Source organism: Pleurodeles waltl, chromosome 7, assembly GCF_031143425.1.
Source record: "Pleurodeles waltl isolate 20211129_DDA chromosome 7, aPleWal1.hap1.20221129, whole genome shotgun sequence".
NCBI lineage: Eukaryota > Metazoa > Chordata > Amphibia > Caudata > Salamandridae > Pleurodeles > Pleurodeles waltl.
Window position 1 is genome coordinate 1,292,541,064 of NC_090446.1, and position 18,909 is coordinate 1,292,559,972.

Genomic DNA, 18,909 nt, shown 5'->3' on the forward strand with positions numbered 1-18,909 from the left:
GGCGGGGGGCACGGATGGTGCCACCCCCGCAAGGGAGCCCCCTTCCGAGGACGTGTCCGTGTCGCTGCAGGCTCCAGTCGTCCCCGTCGTGGAGCTCCCCTCGCCCTCCGTCTCACTGGTCCAGTCTGACTCTGTGGCATGGCCCTCCTGGGCCATGTGAGATGCAGCTCCCTCCTGCCCCGATGCCACTTCTCCTCCGCCTGATGATGCTGATGCACACAAGCACAGAAAGACAAACAAAAAGGGGGGGGGAGAGAGAAATAAAGGGATATTGAGTACATGGATCTCCGGTACAGTTAGCGGACATGACAGACACAGATGCCCCCTGCACTAAGTTGCGCACTTGGGGTACGCTACGCATTCCGTGGAACATGCCCTACACGCCTAGAGTTGACAACTGCACCCATGGATGACACGGCCCAGGGATGGCTGTACTGACAAACTACTGAGGGTGGTGGCTGGGGACACAGGGGCTTACGGGGGTGCCCAGCCTACAGATATCGCCCTGGCCTAGGGGGACCCCCAGCCCTCCTCCCCCACCCAGACACCTCCACTGCGCGACAACAGAGTAGATAATGCTTGTACTCACCCCCTTGTGTCTGCTGTGCTGCCCTCACGCGCCCATCCAATTCAGGGTAGGCCACCGCCAGGATCCGGAACATCAGGGGGCTCAGTTGACGGCAGGCACCCCGCCTACGTTGGGAGGCCATCCCCAGCAGAGACTCGGCGGTCTTCTTGGTCCCGCGGCGGATGTCCTCCCACCTCTTGCGGCAGTGGGTGCCCCGTCGATGGTGGACCCCCAGGGCCCGGACTTCCTTGGCGATGGCACGCCAAATCCCGATCTTCTCATGGGCGCGGACCTATGTGACACGTACAGGGAGGGAGAAATACCACGTTCAAGTTACTCAGCATTTTCCTTTCCAGTGGCCCAACGCCCCCCATCCCCGCCAGGCCCCCCGCCATGCCCCCCGCCATGCCCAACATGCCCCCCATCCCCGCCAGGCCCCCCGCCAGGCCCCCCGCCAGCCCCAACATGCCCCCATCCCCGCCAGGCCCCCCGCCATGCCCAACATGCCCCCCATCCCCGCCAGGCCCCCCGCCAGGCCCCCCGCCAGCCCCAACATGCCCCCCATCCCCGCCAGGCCCCCCGCCATGCCCAACATGCCCCCATCCCCGGCAGGCCCCCCGCCATGCCCCCGCCATGCCCCCGCCATGCCCAACATGCCCCCCATCCCCGCCAGGCCCCCCGCCAGGCCCCCCGCCAGCCCCAACATGCCCCCCATCCCCGCCAGGCCCCCCGCCATGCCCCCCGCCATGCCCAACATGCCCCCCATCCCCGCCAGGCCCCCCGCCAGGCCCCCCGCCAGCCCCAACATGCCCCCCATCCCCGCCAGGCCCCCCGCCATGCCCCCCGCCATGCCCAACATGCCCCCCATCCCCGCCAGGCCCCCCGCCAGCCCCAACATGCCCCCCATCCCCGCCAGGCCCCCCGCCATGCCCAACATGCCCCCCATCCCCGCCAGGCCCCCAAGCCAGCCAGTGGCCCCAAATCCATATTGAATTAAACTCACTTGTTGGTCTGGAGGACCGTAGAGTAGCGCATACTGGGGGAGGACCCTATCCACAAGTTTCTCCAACTCCTCTCCAGTGAAGGCAGGGGCCCTTTCCCCAGTCGCAGCAGCCATTGTCCCTTCCAGACCGAGGTCACAGCAACACTTGCAGTATAGGTCCTCTCCTGTGAAAGTTCAAGTCGCAAGTGGATAAGTAGATAGAAAATGGCGGTCACGTCCGCGGCGGTGCGTACCGCGGCGGGGCGTCCCGCCACCGCCGGCGCCCTTCGCCATTGGCTCCTGAAACCCATAGGCTTCAATGTTAACCAATGCGGCTTCGCGCCGCGGTCTTCGCCCGCCGCCCGCCGCGGTGTGCCACGCCAGCGCATTGACCTCACATCCCATTGTCACACTTCACAGGTCAGGCAGCCGCCATTTCCAGGGCCCACATGGCTCAATTTCAACTGCGTCACACAGGCCTAGGCCTTGCATAGCCACTCAGACACGCCATTCACTGCATAGAGAATCGTATACTGTGCTAGCTGTGAGTACGTACCTGTGGGTTGCTTGACTGTGTGCTCCATGTTGTCCTTCCTAGGCACCGTCCGCTGGGTTGGGCGAGGAGACGGATGAATCCTCCCGTGTACCGACCGCTGGTGGACCTGTCGACAATGGAAGAACGCCACATTATCCTGACCTACCGTCTTAACCGTGCCACTATCCATGAACTGTGTGCCCGGCTGGAGCCCGACCTGATGTCCCCCATCCGCCAACCCACAGGGATTCCCCCTCTGGTGCAGGTCATGTCAGTACTACATTTCTTGGCAAGTGGGTCATTTCAGACAACCGTGGGAATTGCTTCCGGGATGTCTCAGCCCATGTTTTCGAAGGTGTTATCCAGAGTGTTGTCTGCCCTGATGAAATCCGTGAGGAACTACATCATTTTCCCTGAGGTGGGCGAATTGGCTACAGTGAAGGGTGATTTCTACGCCCTTGGACATATTCCCAACGTAATTGGTGCCATTGATGGGACCCATGTGGCTTTGGTTCCCCCAAGAGACAGGGAGCAGGTGTACAGGAACAGAAAAAATTACCATTCAATGAACATCCAGGTGGTGTGTTTGGCTGACCAGTACATCTCGCATGTAAATGCCAAATTCCCAGGGTCAGTGCATGACGCCTACATCCTCAGGAATAGCAGCATCCCTTACGTGATGGAACAGCTACAGAGACACCGTGTATGGCTAGTGGGGGACTCTGGGTACCCCAACCTGTCGTGGCTACTGACCCCAGTAAGGAATCCCCGGACCAGGGCAGAGGAACGGTACAATGAGGCCCATGGGCGTACTAGGAGGGTGATCGAACGCACCTTTGGCCTCCTAAAGGCCAGGTTTAGGTGCCTGCATATGACCGGTGGATCCCTAATGTACTCACCTAAGAAGGTGTGTCACATCATCGTGGCCTGCTGCATGCTTCACAACCTGGCTTTGCGCCGCCAGGTGCCTTTCCTGCAGGAGGATGGTCGAGACGGTGGTGTTGTGGCAGCGGTGGAACCTGAGGAGAGTGACGAGGAGGAAGACGACGGGGCTGAAACAGACAACAGGGACAGAATCATTGAACAGTACTTCCAATAGGACACAGGTAACATTTCAAAGATAATTTAGTAAATGTTAACTACTCTGCAGCATCTCTGCTGCCTGTCTATTTGCCCCAGTGTATGATGACTGAGTTTTGGCTTTTCCCTCCCTATTTCAGATCTGGGGTCCCCACTACGACTCCTGTGCTTCGTTTCCCCATGGACTACAGCTTTGTGGCAGCTGTTTGTTGACTTCACCATGTACAAGGACATATTTGCACTGTCATGTCAATTACAATCTATTGAAATCACAGCCAGACTCCTGATATTTTGGTGCAAAATAGGTGTTTATTGAAGTGCTCAAAATGGGATGGGTGGTTTCAAGTGGGTGGGGGCTATGGTGAAGGAATGTCCATGGCAGAGTCCAGAGTAACAGTCACACAGGTGCATTGTCCAGAGGCCTGTGGAGAGATGGAGCATGGGCAGTTCAAGGATGGACAGGGTGACAATGTGGGACAGTGGGATGACATCAGGTGGTATCCATTGCTGGCGGGGGTCTTGACATCCTACTCTGTCTTCTTGCGAGATCTCAGGGCCCTCTTGCGGGGTGGTTCTTCTCCTGCAGGAGGTGGGGGTCTGGTGGGCTGCTGCTGTGCGGGGGCCTCCTGTCCACTAGCGCCGGCGGAGGTGGATGGCTGTTCTTGGTCCAGGCTAGTGGCAGGGGCCCTTGGGTGTTGTTCAGTGTCCGCCCTGCTGTTTACGAGGTCCTGCAGCAGCCCTACCATGGTAACCAGGGTGGTGTTGATGGCTCTGATGTCCTCCCTGTACCCCCGATAGTGTTCCTCCTGCAGCACCTGGATCTCCTGGAACCGGGCCAGTACCGTCGCCATCGTCTCCTGGGAGCGGTTGTATGCTCCCATGATGGTGGTGAGGACCTCGTGGAGAGTGGGTTCCCTGGGCCTCTCCTCCCCCCCCTGTCGCACAGCTGCCCGCCGAGTTGCCCTGTTTCCCTGGGCCTCTGCCCCCTGGCCGGTGTGCCCACTACCACTGCCCCCAGGTCCCTGTTGTTGTTGGGGTGGTGGGTTATCCTGGGTGCCCTGTAGTGGTAGACACACCGCAGATTGACGCGCCCTGGAGACAGAGGCATGGGCCCACTGGGTGGGAGCTGTGCTGGTGTTCCCAGAGGGGTTAGGGTCTGTAGTGGCCTGGGCCTGTGTGAGGGGAACCGACTGTCCAGAGGTCCCCGATGGTCCGGGCTGGTCATCGGTGTCCAGGTCGACAGAGCTGCTGTCATCGCTGACGGCCTCTTGGGTGGGGGGTGTGGAGAATTCTGGCACCTCCGCCGCGGTGTGTTGACGGTCGGGTCCTGCAGGGGTATAGAGGTATGGTTATAGTTTCAATGTGTGGCATATGGGTGTATCTGTGGGTTCTCGTGTCCCCAAGTGCTGGCATTCGTGTGTGGGGGCTTTGGTGAGGGTGGCTTGTGGGGGGGATGTGTATATGCATTGGGCATGCTTTGGTGATGGGTGTCCATGCTTAGTGGACGCATGCAGGCCTAGGTTTTGGGATGTGTAGGTTGTGATGGTGAGACATTGGCGGGGAATAGGTGTGCTGGGGGTGGGGGTGAGGATGGTGGTGGGGGTGAGGATGGTGGTGGGGGTGAGGATGGTGGTGGGGGTGAGGGTGGGGGTGAGGATGGGGGTGGGGGTGAGGGTGGGGTTCGAGGATGGGGGTGAGGGTTGGGGTCTGATTTGGCATGCAGGTGGGGGGGAAGCAGTATTGAAGCTTCAACTTACCAGTATCCATTCCTCCGCCGACTCCTGCGAGGCCGTCAGGATGCAGGATGTTCAAGACTTCCTCCTCCCATGATGTGAATTGTGGGGGTTGAGGTGGGGGTCCTCCGCCAGTCTTCTGCACGGCGATGTTCTGCCTGGATACCATGGAACGCACCTTCCCCCGTAGGTCGTTCCATCGCTTCCTGATGTCTTCCCGATTTCTGGGGTGCTGTCCCACTGCGTTCACCCTGTCGACAATCCTCTGCCATAGCTCCGTCCTCCGGGCAATACTGGTGCATTGTATCTGTGTGCCGAACAGCTGGGGCTCTACCCGAACGATTTCCTCCACCATGACCCTGAGTTCTTCGTCTGTGAAGCGGGGTTGTCTTTGGGGTGCCATGGGGTGGTGTGTATGATGTGTGGGGTGGAGTATGTGTATTTAAGTGAGTTGAGTGTGGTGGTGTGTGTTGTTTTGTGTGTGGATAGTGTGTGGGTGATGGTGTTGAGTGGCTGTGGCTGTTATGTTTTGGATGCTGGTGTCTCGCTCTTGTCTTCTTTACGAATTTTTAAGCGTAGGGGTTTGTGGGTGATGTGGGTGGGTGTTTTATATTGTATTGTGTGTGTGGGAGTGGTGTGTGTATGTGTATCAGGTGTGTGGGATTCAAATCGTCCAATGTGGGTGAGTTTTGTTCGTTTGTGTGTATTCTGACCGCGCCGGTGTGTCCCGCCAATGGAATACCGCGTTTGAATGACCGCTGCGTGGATTCGTGGGTCGTAATGGCATGGGCGTATTTCTGTTGGCGTGGCGGTGGAGGTTTGGTCACCTCCACCTTTCCGCCGACCGCTGGTCTGGCGGTCTGTTGTGGCGGTCGGATTTTCGGAGGTTTGCCTTCTGCGGGTCAGAATGACCGTGGCGGGTTTCCGCGACCGCGGCGGGATTATGGAGGATTTCTGACCGGCGGTAGGCGCCTTTTACCGCCGAGGTCAGAATGACCCCCATAGCGTATTACTTTGCCAGCAACTCTATCCCGCTGCAGCCTTGAGGAAAGTACAAAATAAAACAATGTCTTGCCAGAAACACAATGATTTCCTAGGCGAAAGAACAACTAGATAAAGAAAGTAAAACATCACCGCAAATATGGCCTATGCTAGAATAATAAAATGAAGCTGAACAAAATGTAACTTGGCTAAGTGCACAATTGTCAGGCCTAGTTGCTAAAATGACATATCTAAAAAACATGACTAAAATGGCTACACAACACTCTCCTGTTGCCAGTTCAAAGGTGATGAAAAAGCCTAACATTAAAAACATAAAAGCACTAAAAAGCTACAATTAGGACACATATACATGAATGACAAGGTAAAAGACACTTGAGCATGTAAATTATTAAAAGGGGCAATTTAAAACATCAGCAGTGGTGCTAATAGAACTGAATTTAACAACCAGTGTCATTTAAAATTGCCAATTACAACCAGGACAATTGAAGCCAGGAAATATTCAACTTTTGGCAGGTGGTAAGGTAGCCAAATTTTTGCCAAGGAAATCCAATGAGCACTCATGTTCCAAAGCCTGAGCTCCAGCTGATGCAGCACCATTCCGTGTTGTGCCCAAGGATAAGTCAAGAGCTGCATGATCCATGAAGGGCTAATCATAGGCACTTCCCATAGCATAGCAAACGCACCCTCAACACGCATGTCTGGTAATGAGCCCTTGCGAGAACATCAAAATATCAGCATTCAATTAAAGTAAATGTCGCACAGAAAGACAAACTGTCAGTGCACTTTCAAAAAGGCACCAGAGGATTCGAAACACCGGCTGCACACAATCCAAAACCGATCTGCATGACAGAGACCAGTTGCTCCCCAGTTACTCAAGGAGTGGTGCTCCGAAGTACTGCTTCATGCAATCACTACACAGTTGCACTGGTTGAAGAGCTTTCAGTCATCCTTATTGTGAAGGGACATCCAAGGCGAATAAAAAACAGCAACAGCAAGATGCCACCTATTATAGCCAAAGTAACTGGAAATTCCCCAAAAATACTCAAAAATATTGAGTGTATAGCTGACGGTATTATGCCAAATATGGAGGAAAACGTGTGAATGAAACCAGAACCAACAGCCTTAAAGAAATGCACAATCCCAGTAGTACTGAATGCATTAAATATTTTTCCCACAAGTTCACCAAAGTGTCTCAGAAAGTTTGTACTTAAACGGACTGTATTTCAGCAGATGACCTCGCAACTTGAAGTGCATAGGTCTTGTCAAAATTCGCATTTGAAGTAGCAATGTGAGGACAAATATTTGCTACTTATGTCTGTTGTGTAGGAGGAAAAAGGACATTCCTGCAACAGGTGACAATTTGGGAAGCCGAAACGACATAAACTATTCTGACTCGCATTCCACAACAGCTCTCACTGTTAAGGAGCACATTCATTCGAGAACACCTGGAACATAGGTCTAATCAAGGGGACTGGAGCTCCCTTTCGATAGCAAGCTAAGTTCACTGGCGAATCGTTACATGCTCTGTGCAAGGACAGCAGGTTACAAACAATTGGATGGCTCACAGAAGCCATTCACTGGCGCTAAGAAAGACCTCTTTCATGCTACTGAAACATTTGTACAAGAATGGAAGCTCCCATACCTCATGAATGTAACTATCTCCTAGCCTTTCATATCTGTTCACAGGAATGTGTTTCAAGCAGGATGTGAATTGAAGTGCTGAAATAGGCAGATCAATAATCCTGTGTATTAACCATTCGGAAGATGGTATTTCAGACACAGTAAAAGGCAACTTTTCTAATTTCTTGATGTTTAGCATGATAAAAGTTGCTTCCTTAGCCATTATTTGTTGTTGCCGCCTTAACTTAAGTGTTGAAAATATGTCCCTTGCGCTAATGTGTTGCCAGGGAATGTGACCTGCTTTCAGTGTTTGTAGAGTCCAACCTAACTGCATATTGGACCTTAGTTGGCTCTGTCCATGTTGTAAGGATGACATGTCGCTTTGCACTATGTCTATTTCAGATGAAACTGTGTGTATATACGGTTGGACGAGGTCTTAATCCCATTATCTACAACAGCTAATGATTTCTGTAAATTCTCCTTATCTATTTGCCTTAACGGGCCAGCAGCTTCTTGTTGGGCAGTTTCCAAATTTCATTATATAATGCGTATAAGAAGCACTTTTTACATTGTCTTCTGGGGCCTAACAGGAAATCCTGCAAATCTGTATCAATAGACAGGAGAATGAAGTGTTCTTTAAAAGCATCTAGTGAGGAACATTTTAACCATTGCTGGCATAATTGCCCTACAATGTATGTTGTTACTATACCCAAATGCTCTGGTGACACATAGCAAGGGTCTGCCCTATTTGTTCTAAACCCCCTGTTGAGTTTACAAAATGTGCATGACAACCATTTGTGTCTACCGGCCACAATAACCACCCGCCAGGATGTGAAAATGACGTGTTAAATGTTCCATTTTGGACCCACCCATCGAGCTGCTCTTCAGTTGCATTAATGTATTTTTGCCATTTGTAAAACTTAGCAGGGGCAGGGATACTAGGCACATTCAAGTTCTTAATTTTTGCCAAGACTAAACAACTTGTCTGTTGTACAATCTCATTAAAAAATAATTAATTTGAACAGGTATCAGACATGCTCTGAGAAAAGCTTCCTTTCCCATTATTTGCCAATTTTTGGATCTCTAAACACTTTTTAAGTCAATCGACTTCAGCCGATATTCTTAGCCTTCAATAGAAAAGCGGGAAACAAAGGAATCAGAATAAATCAATTTTGTATCAGTTAATAAAATATGTTGACTTTCCATCACTGGCAATTTTAAATAATATGCCCCAGCATTTTTCACATTGTGCCCAGAAAATTATGCAAACCTTTCAGAATACGTTTTGAAACTCCCCAATGGTGAAGTTCGACAGTGTTCCCATTGTGTAGAATTAAAAATTGTCTTTGGGGTACTTGCTCTGTGAATGAAATTATGTCTATAATAATTTTAACAGAACATATCTCCATAATTTTCTCTTGATTAATAAACATCTTCACTTTCAAATACAGTAAAATATTCTAAATCAGACTTCATAGAATCAACTGGTTTTACATCCCAATCATAAGAAACAAATTCAGGTGTTATTACATTGCTCCTTAAATACATATGGAATTGGATGACCTCCGTAGGGCCATATATATCAAATGGCACTTTATTCCAAACAATTGCATCAGAAGTTTGTATAGCTGAAATGTTCACTAGCAACAAGTCTCTATGGACCTAGTGGGAAGAAAAATGTGGTTTTCAGACCTCATCCACGAGTTCAACTGCAGAGCGTTCAGGTAATGACCATGAATGAATAAGAAAAGGACTATGACAGACCCAATCCAAAGAAGGAAGGCAAGTACAGTTAATAAGAGCCATAGATAACTCCAAAGAAAAATTAAGTAGTTAATTTTGATCCAAATTATCAGCTTACGTGCTCTTGACAGTTCTGTTGAAAAAGTGAGAGATGTGGCTGTAAAAGTGTCATTGACATTGGCAAAGTATCCAGAAGCAGTTTGGGTAAAAACTGGAGCTGTGTTTGGGAGAGGAGAGCTGGCAAAAGTCTCTCTTGGTGGTTCACAGTAGACTATACCATCCATTTGTTTTGAATTTGAGTGAATCGCTCAATGTTGTTGACATTACTTGTTGCAGAAGAAGTTAATGGAACTAATGAAAGATGATTTTCCACCCTCCCCAAGCTCAGAGAGGTGTCAACGTTGCTGCTTAAAACCTATAGAGGAACATCCTGGTCTGTAGTGAAAGGGAGTCAGGTACTACCCAGAAGTTCTCTACATCTGCTGTGCAGGATCATCCATATGCTATAGTTTGACATTGTCGATGGAGACAAAGCTGTTTTCTTTAGAGCCAGGTAGCGGTTGTAGAATGACAGTTCTGGTACCGTGTATTCCGAGGACTGGAACCAGTGCACAATAGGAAGGACTAAACTCCATTTTCACAGCAATCTTTTCACACATTACACCCCCAACTTTAGGAATAAAGCCAGTAGGTGTGTTTGGTGCATCCCTTATTCCCAAAGAGGCAGCACTGGCAGATGTGTTGTCATCACAGAACTGCTGTAAGTCCTGCAAGACAGTGACACATTCATTTATGTCGAAAGATGTTTCTGCCGCCTCCAGGCCAACACCATCAATATCTGTAACATACATTTGTGTTCCAAATAGGCAGTCATAATAAGTACGCCCCCACAGGACCTTCTGGGCATGTTATTAAGTGCTCTTCGGACTCCATACAGGTGATTAATCTAACTGTGACCCGTGCCTAGTACTCTGGCTGTTAGGGATTGCTTTAAATCCCAGTTTTTCGCTCCACAACACGTTTTCCCTTGCAATGAAATAGAGGCAAACAATACACTTGGCGTCCTAACGAAGCCATGGCGTCCCTGAAAGATTTTAAGTTTTACATAAGAAAAACTTACAAATGTGTTTTTCACTACTGTGAGGCCTCCCTCTCCCATAGAATAACAATGGGTTGCCTTATTACATTTAATAAGTGAGAACTTTGGTTTAGGAACAGGAAGAAATATCATTGGTGTCTAAGGATTTTTGAATTAAAACCCCCTTTAAAGTCAGATTTTATAGCACAATTCTGAAATTGCCACTTTTAAAAAGTTGCTGTTTTTTTTTCTTAATTATTTGGTGCCTGCCCCTTTATCACTGACCACCAGGGTTGTAATGAGGGCCATAGTTCCTTAATGGACAAAATACTTATTCTTTGCTTTTACCCTACTGATGCTGCTTATTGTTTCTGCTCAGTTTGTATTATACCAGGATTGGTATTTAATACTGGTAAAATGCGTCTAAGGGGCCTGATCTGTAATATTAGAATTGTTCTTGAGTACTACTTCTGAACAGCCTTTTAAGCCCTGCAACTTTTGGTAAGATTTCTTTAGGAATTTATCTTTTGGAAAATGCATGTATTTGCTTTCTATTTTAATTTTTTTTCTTTGGCAGACAACCTCTCATCTCCCTTGAACCCTCATGGACTTGCTCACTTTGCTCACTTGTGAAATCCACTACAGTTCTTTTCAACCTACCGCTTAAAAATGTCTCCAACTGCCACTGAGGAGAGCAGCAAGTAATAGTCAGCCATTTTATTTCAGGAATAAGAGGTACGCTTGAAGAAAAGCACAAAAAAGCACCACAGGGTAAAACCTGAGGTAGAGTCATGGAGGAAATGCTTTGGGATTCCAGAATGGCAGAAGTATTGAACAGAAAGAGCTAGTGGTGATCCTTGAAACTGGTGGGGCATAATACTTGTCACAGGTTCACCTCATTGTTTTCAAAATTTGCCTTGGGTGCCCTCACACACAAATGTATCCATACATATACACACACTATTTCTCACTCACAAAAACACTTGTACACACTCACACTTCCACAATTAATGACCCTGACAAATTATGGTACACAGGTGCTCTAATTTGAACTCATGGGTTACAGGTCTTCTGACTTAACAATACTGCACTTTCAGTTGCACCTGAGCCCTGGTGCAAATGAACCTGCTGGCATCTTATTCAATGATGCAGCTGTTGCAATTGCATCTGAGCCCTGGTGCAACTGCACCCGCTGAACCATTAGTAAAGGCACCCTTGACTCAGTCTCACAACCTTCTCACAATCTCCTTCTCAATCACTCATTCGAATTTACTCACACTGCTTTACGCACTCCCTCACTTTTACTTATTCATACAGACACTCACTCACTCGTTAATTCTCACTTTTACTCTAATTTTCGCTCTTAAACACACTAAACTAATAAACACTCACTCAATCTCATTCTCTCTCAGTCACTCACAAACATACTTTCACTCACATATGCACAGAGAAATGACACAATTATTTCTTACTTACCTTTCATCCATAACTGGCAAATCAGGCCCATATGTCGACCTCACAGTTTCAATGTTGTGTGATGCATTGTGTTTTTTGAAAAATGAACAGTTCTCCTTGTTAGTGTGTGCTTTATGGAGGTGTTAATTTTTGATGCAAAACCAAGTCTTACTATCTTAGAAGATTGGGCTTTGCGCCAAACCTGTGAGTATTTGCTTTTATGTGCCCCAGTAACACACCCCTCCACACAAAGTGATGCAAAGCACTGACAAGCTGTGCAACACGTTTGTACAGAGAGAAAGAGGCAGTTTTCAAGCTCAAAAGATATTTTGCAAGGTAGCGTAAATACCCTAGCAAGACTTTGAGTTGATTTTTGTCACTTTGCACTTGTGCAAAGGTTGAATAAATCTGGGCCTTTGTTTATCTTGACAAAATTGTTGATGTAAGTAGGTTTGACTCTTCACTCGCACACAGTTTAGGTCAAATTGCTGAACACTTAACACTATTATGACCCTTAGAGCCATCTTTACAAAGAATTGGCACAGGGCAATGCCACAAATCTTTTTGCTGCATTGCCTTGGACCAATTTGAAAGAGCAGGAATTCACCGTATTTATGAGACACAGTGCATTCCTGTCCTTTGAGCCAGCACACAATTTGGTGCCTGGACCTAATCCAGGCACCCTTGTACCATGGTGCAAGGGTGTCTACTTTGTTGGCTGGATTGTTTTTGTGCAGAAAGGAGCACCCTACTGCACAGAAACAATCCAGAGAGGTGTTTTCCTCTTTCTATGTGTCTTGCTTGAAGCAGCACATGTGGAAAGAATAACAAATGATGAAAAATAAAGATATTTCTCCTCATTATGCCTCTCCTGGGGAGGTGTACGTTTTTGACGCATTCCTAGGTTTACATGTCTTTGTATAAGCGTTGCATGGGAAAACCCACCACAACACCCATGGAATGCCGTGTGAGGCAATGCAGCGACTTGTGCTGCGCTGCCATACATCACATCGACAAGGCCATGAAAAAGCCATGCATAGTGGGTTTGCGTGGCCTCAAAGATATGGGTCTGTACTCTGGGCCATTGGAACGTCAAAAAAAGTGACTCACAGGCAGCACAAGGGGCTTGCACATATGCCCCATAGTCTTAAATCTGAAAAATATGTGGCTCACAGAAAGCAATCACTGTACATGCACATGTACTGCAACTTTCACATATTTTTCCCCCTCAATCTTAATTGGGCTATTAGTGGAGGAAGTTGAAACCCTACTCAGGCAACAACCACAATCCTTGTCAAGGTGAACCACAAAAAGTCACTAAATTAACCTGGGCTTAACCGTCTGATACCTTAGCAAAAAAAACTTTAAGCTTACTTAGAGGTAATGTGTAAAGTATTTTTACAGCGCACAAACAGTAATAAAGTGAAAACAATACACAAGGAAAATCCCACACTAACTTAGAGAAATAGAGTACAATGTAATAATTTATTTCACACCAAAATGGCAAAAATGCAACAGTAGAAGAAATGCATTTTTAAAGGTTTAGGAGAGTGTAGCACCTAAAAGCACACTGCCCCACCCACTGTCATCTAGTTGTTCTGGACTGGAGAAAATCAGAAGTACAGGCTGCCCGTGATGGAGAGCAGGGCAGATATAGGAACCAGATTAATCCAGCTGAACAAAAGCTACCTTCTTAAAGTCCAGTGCAAAGAGCCCAGTTCCCGGTGGAGGAAGCAGGGTACAGATGGGCAGCGCTGCAGCGGGAAGATCCTGACAGGTGTTGTGGACAGCTGTTGTTGGAGCTTTTTGTTAGTGGTCAACACAGGCTGTTGATGATGTAGCTCGAAGCACAGATCCCATATTGCTGGTTGTTGCTGGAAGTTGCTGGTGGATGAAGAGTCAAGCCGCAGTGGGCAACAAGGTCTCAGCATGATTGAGCCCATTTGTGGTCACGAAGAGAACAAAACTTCAGGATTTCTCCCTTTCTTCACAGGAAGAGCTCAAGTGATGGCACCCAAGGGTGCTGGACCTGTGGTGGCACTTCTTGTCCAGTTGCAGGTTTAGGCAGGACCAGTGCAGCAGGTCAGTTGAGCAGTTGCAGGGAGGCCGCTGCAGTTTGTTTTGTCACTTTGTCTCAGAACATGACATCAGTGACCTGACCCTTAGAGTCACTCTGCCAGTGATACAGGGAGTAAGTTCAGTCTTCCTACTCAGAGATCGTGGCAGGCCTCAAGCAGCAGTACAGTTCTCAGGTAGCAGGACATTCCTTCTTCTGTAGTGCCCACAGCTCTAGGTGTATACTGAAGAGGAGGTCTGAGGGTCATATTTTTATACTTGATGGCAGATTAGAAGTGGAAGAAACTTCTAGAGTTTTTCCCTCAGAGATGGTGCTGGAATTTAATGATCAGGACCCAGGATGTCTGGGGTCACAAAAGGCTAGTATGAGGTTCTTTGTGTGTAGGCTGAGGCAGCTTCTTTGAAGTGTAAGTGGACTGTGCACAGTTCTACCCCCGACATCCTCTCAGGATGGTTCACCCTGCCAACAGCCAGTTCTCTTTTGGTGTGACTGTTTGGGAGGAATACACAAAGGCCAGATTCCAACTACACCTAATCATGTGACCCACTGTATTATGAGACAGGAAACCACCACCTTTTCCATTGTGGTACCAACAACATCAAAAGCCTGGTGGAGGATGGGGTGAGTGGATGTCTTTTCCACTGGTTCTGGAGGGGGCATCGTGCCCAGTGAGCTTTATCCTGTGGAAGATGGGGTTAGTGGATGTCTTCTCCATTGGTTCTGGAGGGGGCATCATGCCCAGAGATTTTCATCCTGTGGAAGATGGGGTTAGTTGATGTCTTCTCCACTGGTTCTGGAGGGGGCATCGTGCCCAGTGAGCTTCATCCTGTGGAGGATGGGATGAGTGAATGCCTTCTCCACTGGTTCTGGAAGGGGCATCGTGCCCTGTGATGCAGATCTTGGGGAGTGCAAGGTCACAGTCTCTCAGCTGGGTGTCATACCCACAGGATTTGTAGGGGCCAGGCCGCACAACAGCCCATGGACGCAGGACTACACACTGTCCGCCTGCGGTGACGGCTGTTCAGTGGTGGCAGTGGTGGTGCTGCTGCTGCTGGTAGTGGTAGCGGGAGGCTTCAGCCCATCCCCTGCAGCCTCGGACAACTACCCACTGGGGCTGCTGGTGGATCTGGTAGTGGTGGGGGAGGCTCCAGCCCAACCCCTGCAGCCTCAGGCAGCTGCCCACTGTGCTGGTGGCAGTGCTGCTGGTAGAGCTGGTAGTGGTGGGGGGGAGGCTCCAGCCCATCCTCTGCAGCCTCGGATAGCTGCCCACTGGGGCAGGTGGTGGTGCTGGTGGCACTGCTGCTGGTGGAGCGGGTAGTGGTGGGGGGAGGCTCCAGACCATCCCCTGCAGCCTCAGACAGCTGCAACACCATGGTTGGTGGTGGTGGCTCAGACTGAGTCCCAGCACCAGGCAACTCTCTTCCTGCAGCTGGGGCTGGCTCCTTGCCCTTTCTTGAAGCACTTGGGGCAGGCAACCTTTCTGTCTAGCTGGCTGGTGGCTGGGATCCTTTCCTACCTGGAGTTGCTAGGGACACTACTGTGCCTGTGGACTAGGTGGCAGAGGTGCTTCCCTGGGTTTTGACCACCCTGGCCTGACGTGAGGGACCGGAAGGGAGGCCTAGGGAGGGAAGAGGTCAATGGTGGAGAGGAAAAGCTTCTTAGGGACATTGGGGCGGGAAAAGGGAGATGGTTTGGGAGTGGAGGACGAGGGAGTGGTGGTAGGAGGTGTCAGTCTGCTGTGTTTGGGTACAGGTGCATGGGCTGGATACTGCTGTGAGGTGGATGGCTGTTGAGTGTCTGAGTGCTTGCATTTGTGTACTTTGGGAGGAGGTGGAACAGACACAGTGGAATAGGACACATGGAACGTGTGCATGGATGTGGGGGTGGTGACTGCAAGTGAGAGGTGTGTAGTGATAGGCATGCTGGTGATGGTGGTAGTGGATGAGGATGTAGTGCATGCAGGTGTGAGTGGAGACGCTACTGGGATGGAGGTGGATGACGAAGAGGGGCCACAGTGAAGGCAGTGGATGTTGTTATGTCTGCTTCTGGATGGTGTTTGTGTGAATGCCTGTGGGATGAAGTGTGGTGCTTGTGTTTGCCATGTCCACTCTTGTGTATTGTCCTGGGTGCCTGCTCGTCTTACTGTGTGTTTGGGATAGGTTGGGGTTGAAAGGAATGGGATTGGGAAGAGGAAGTTGAAGGGCGGAAACAGGGACAATGGCTGCCATCACAGAGGAGGCCAGAGCCTGAATTAATCTCTGTTGGGCCGCCAAGCCAGTGTGAATACCCTCTAGAAATGCATTTGTCTGTTGCATTTGAGCTGCCAGCCCCTGGACGGCATTCACAATGGTTGATTGCCCAACAGAGATGGATCGCAGGAGGTCAATAGCCTCCTCACTCAGGGCAGCAGGGCTAACACGGGCACGGCCTGAGGTGCCTGGGACGAAGGAGATGCCCACCCTCCTGGGTGAGCGGGTAAGGGCAACTTGCTGAGAGGCTGCTGGGAGAGCGGTGCTTGTACGGGGGTGGCGGCTGTACCTGTAGCTGGGGTGGGAACAGAGGTGTCTGCCACCGCCAGGGAGCTTCCATCGGAGGAGCTATCCGTGTCTGAACTGTCCTGTATAGTCTCCGCCGTGGTGCTACCCTCCCCCTCCGTCCCACTAGTGCCCTCACTATTGGTGGTTTCAGCCTCCTGGTCGCCAGTGCCTCTGCTCCTTCGACAGAAGATACTAATGCACATAAGGACAGGGTGACAAAATTAAAAGGGGAGGGAGAGACAAAGGATACACTTGGTTAATGGCGGCACCAACACCACCGTTGGCGTACACAACACCCTCACACATAGGGAACAGCCCTACACATTAGGCAATGCACTCCCAGTCACAATGCTAGTCACCAGCCATGGATAGGGACCCCAAATCTCAAATTGCAAAATTGCAGTATACCTGAGACCCACAGACCCCTGTTCGGTAGTGGATGCCTACTATCTTGGTTGGAGGACTTTCACATCAGAACCCTGCCCAACATGGGACTTACTCTGCAATGCCAGGCCCACAACCCCCACCCGGATCCACCCCACCATGCGTAAGTTGTAATGTAGGACACTGACTCACATACTTGTTGCTGCTGTGATGCCCCTAAGCGCCCATCCAGTGCCGGATAGGCCACCACCAGTATTCAGGTCATCAGGGGGGTCAGGGTTCGACAGGCACACCTTCCTAGTTGGGAGGCCATCCCCAACTGGGCCTCCTCCGTCTTCCATGCCCAGTGTCTCAGGTCCTCCCAACGTTTTCCGACAGTGGGTGCTCCGTCTTCCGTAGACACCCAGGGTCCGCACGTCCTTGGCAATGGCACACAATATATCCTTCTTTTGATGGGCGCTGACCTGCAGGGAAATAGACAAAGGTAAAGGTATTAGTCCGATCGTCTGGCCTGTTACACTTATGCCCACCTTGCCCCTTCTCATCCCCATTAGCACAGACAATGCCCAGCATACATGCTGCACGCTGCCCAGGGTCCATCCACCAACACCCCCAGATGAGGCCTTCACACGCAGCACTCCATGCATTCACGCCCCATGCATCGTACTCACAGTTTACTGACCTGTTGGCCCATACAGCAGTCGGTACTGGGGTAGGACCCCCATCCACCAGCCGCTCCAACTCCACCGAGGTGAAGGCAGGGGCCCTTTCCCCAGTAACACGAGCCATGGTTGGTTCCAGACACAGGTCACAGCAGCACATGCAGTGTAGTTCCTCTCCTGTTGACGGTCAGGTATAAAGTGAGTGAACAGATAGAAAATGGCAGTCACGTCCATGACGGTCACCGTTGGCCTACATCACCATTGGCCACTGTATCCCATAGGGCCCAATGATAACCAATGAGGAGTTGCACGGCGGTTGTCGACCGCCTCCGCAACAGCGCACATGTCAGCAGAATTACCTCATTTCCACCTGTCCCTCCATGCAGGACAGGTAGACACCATTTCAGGGGGGGTTGCAGGCCATGTATCCTAACTGAGTCACAGCACACAAATTCGCATTTGGACACATCCCACCAAAATAATGTTACAATTACAATATACATTGAACTGTAGTGGTAAGAATGTACAGATAATGACCAGCTGCTCACTCTTTTGCACCGTAGATTGCAACCGCTTCGGACGAATAGGAGATGGCGACATCGCCCTGTGTACAGACCCCTGGAGGACAGGCACATTATCCTCACCTATAGACTTGACAGGGCCACAATCACTGAACTGTGTGCCCAATTGGAGCCTGACCTAATATCTGCTATCCGTTACCCCACTGGGATCCCCCCTCTGGTGCAAGTCCTAGTGGTGCTCCATTTCCTGGCAACTGGTTCTTTCCAAGTGACAGTGGGCTTGGCAGATGGAATGTCACAGCCAATGTTCTCAATAGTGCTGACCAGAGTGTTGCCTGCCCTGATTAAACACATGTGCAGCTACATCGTTTTCCCCCAGGTGGAGGATTTGGCCACAGTGAAAGCTGACTTCTATGCAATGGGACATATCCCCAACATCATTGGGGCAATAGGTGGAACACATATTGCATTTGTCCCACCCCAGCAAAATTAACAGGTGTTCAGAAATCGAAAGAGTTTTCACACCATGAATGTCCAGATGGTGTGCCTGGCGGACCTCCCACATCAAAGCAAGTATCCTGGGTCTGTGTATGATGCCTTTATACTGAGGAATAGCAGCAACTCAAATGTGATGGCTCAACTCCAGAGGCACAGGGTGTGGCTAATAGGTGAGCCCTGGTTCCCACCCACTGGATGTTGGTGTATGGGTATGTTGTGGGCCCTAAGGGTGAGTGTGTGGCTAACAGTTGTCCCTCGATATTTGTAGGTGACTCTGGTTACCCCAACCTCTCATGGCTACTGACCCCTGTGAGGAATGCCAGGACAAGGGCAGAGGAATGTTACAATGAGGCACATGGGTGAACAAGAAGGATTATAGAAAGGACCTTTGGCCTCCTCAAGGCCAGGTTTTGGTGCCTCCATCTAACAGGTGG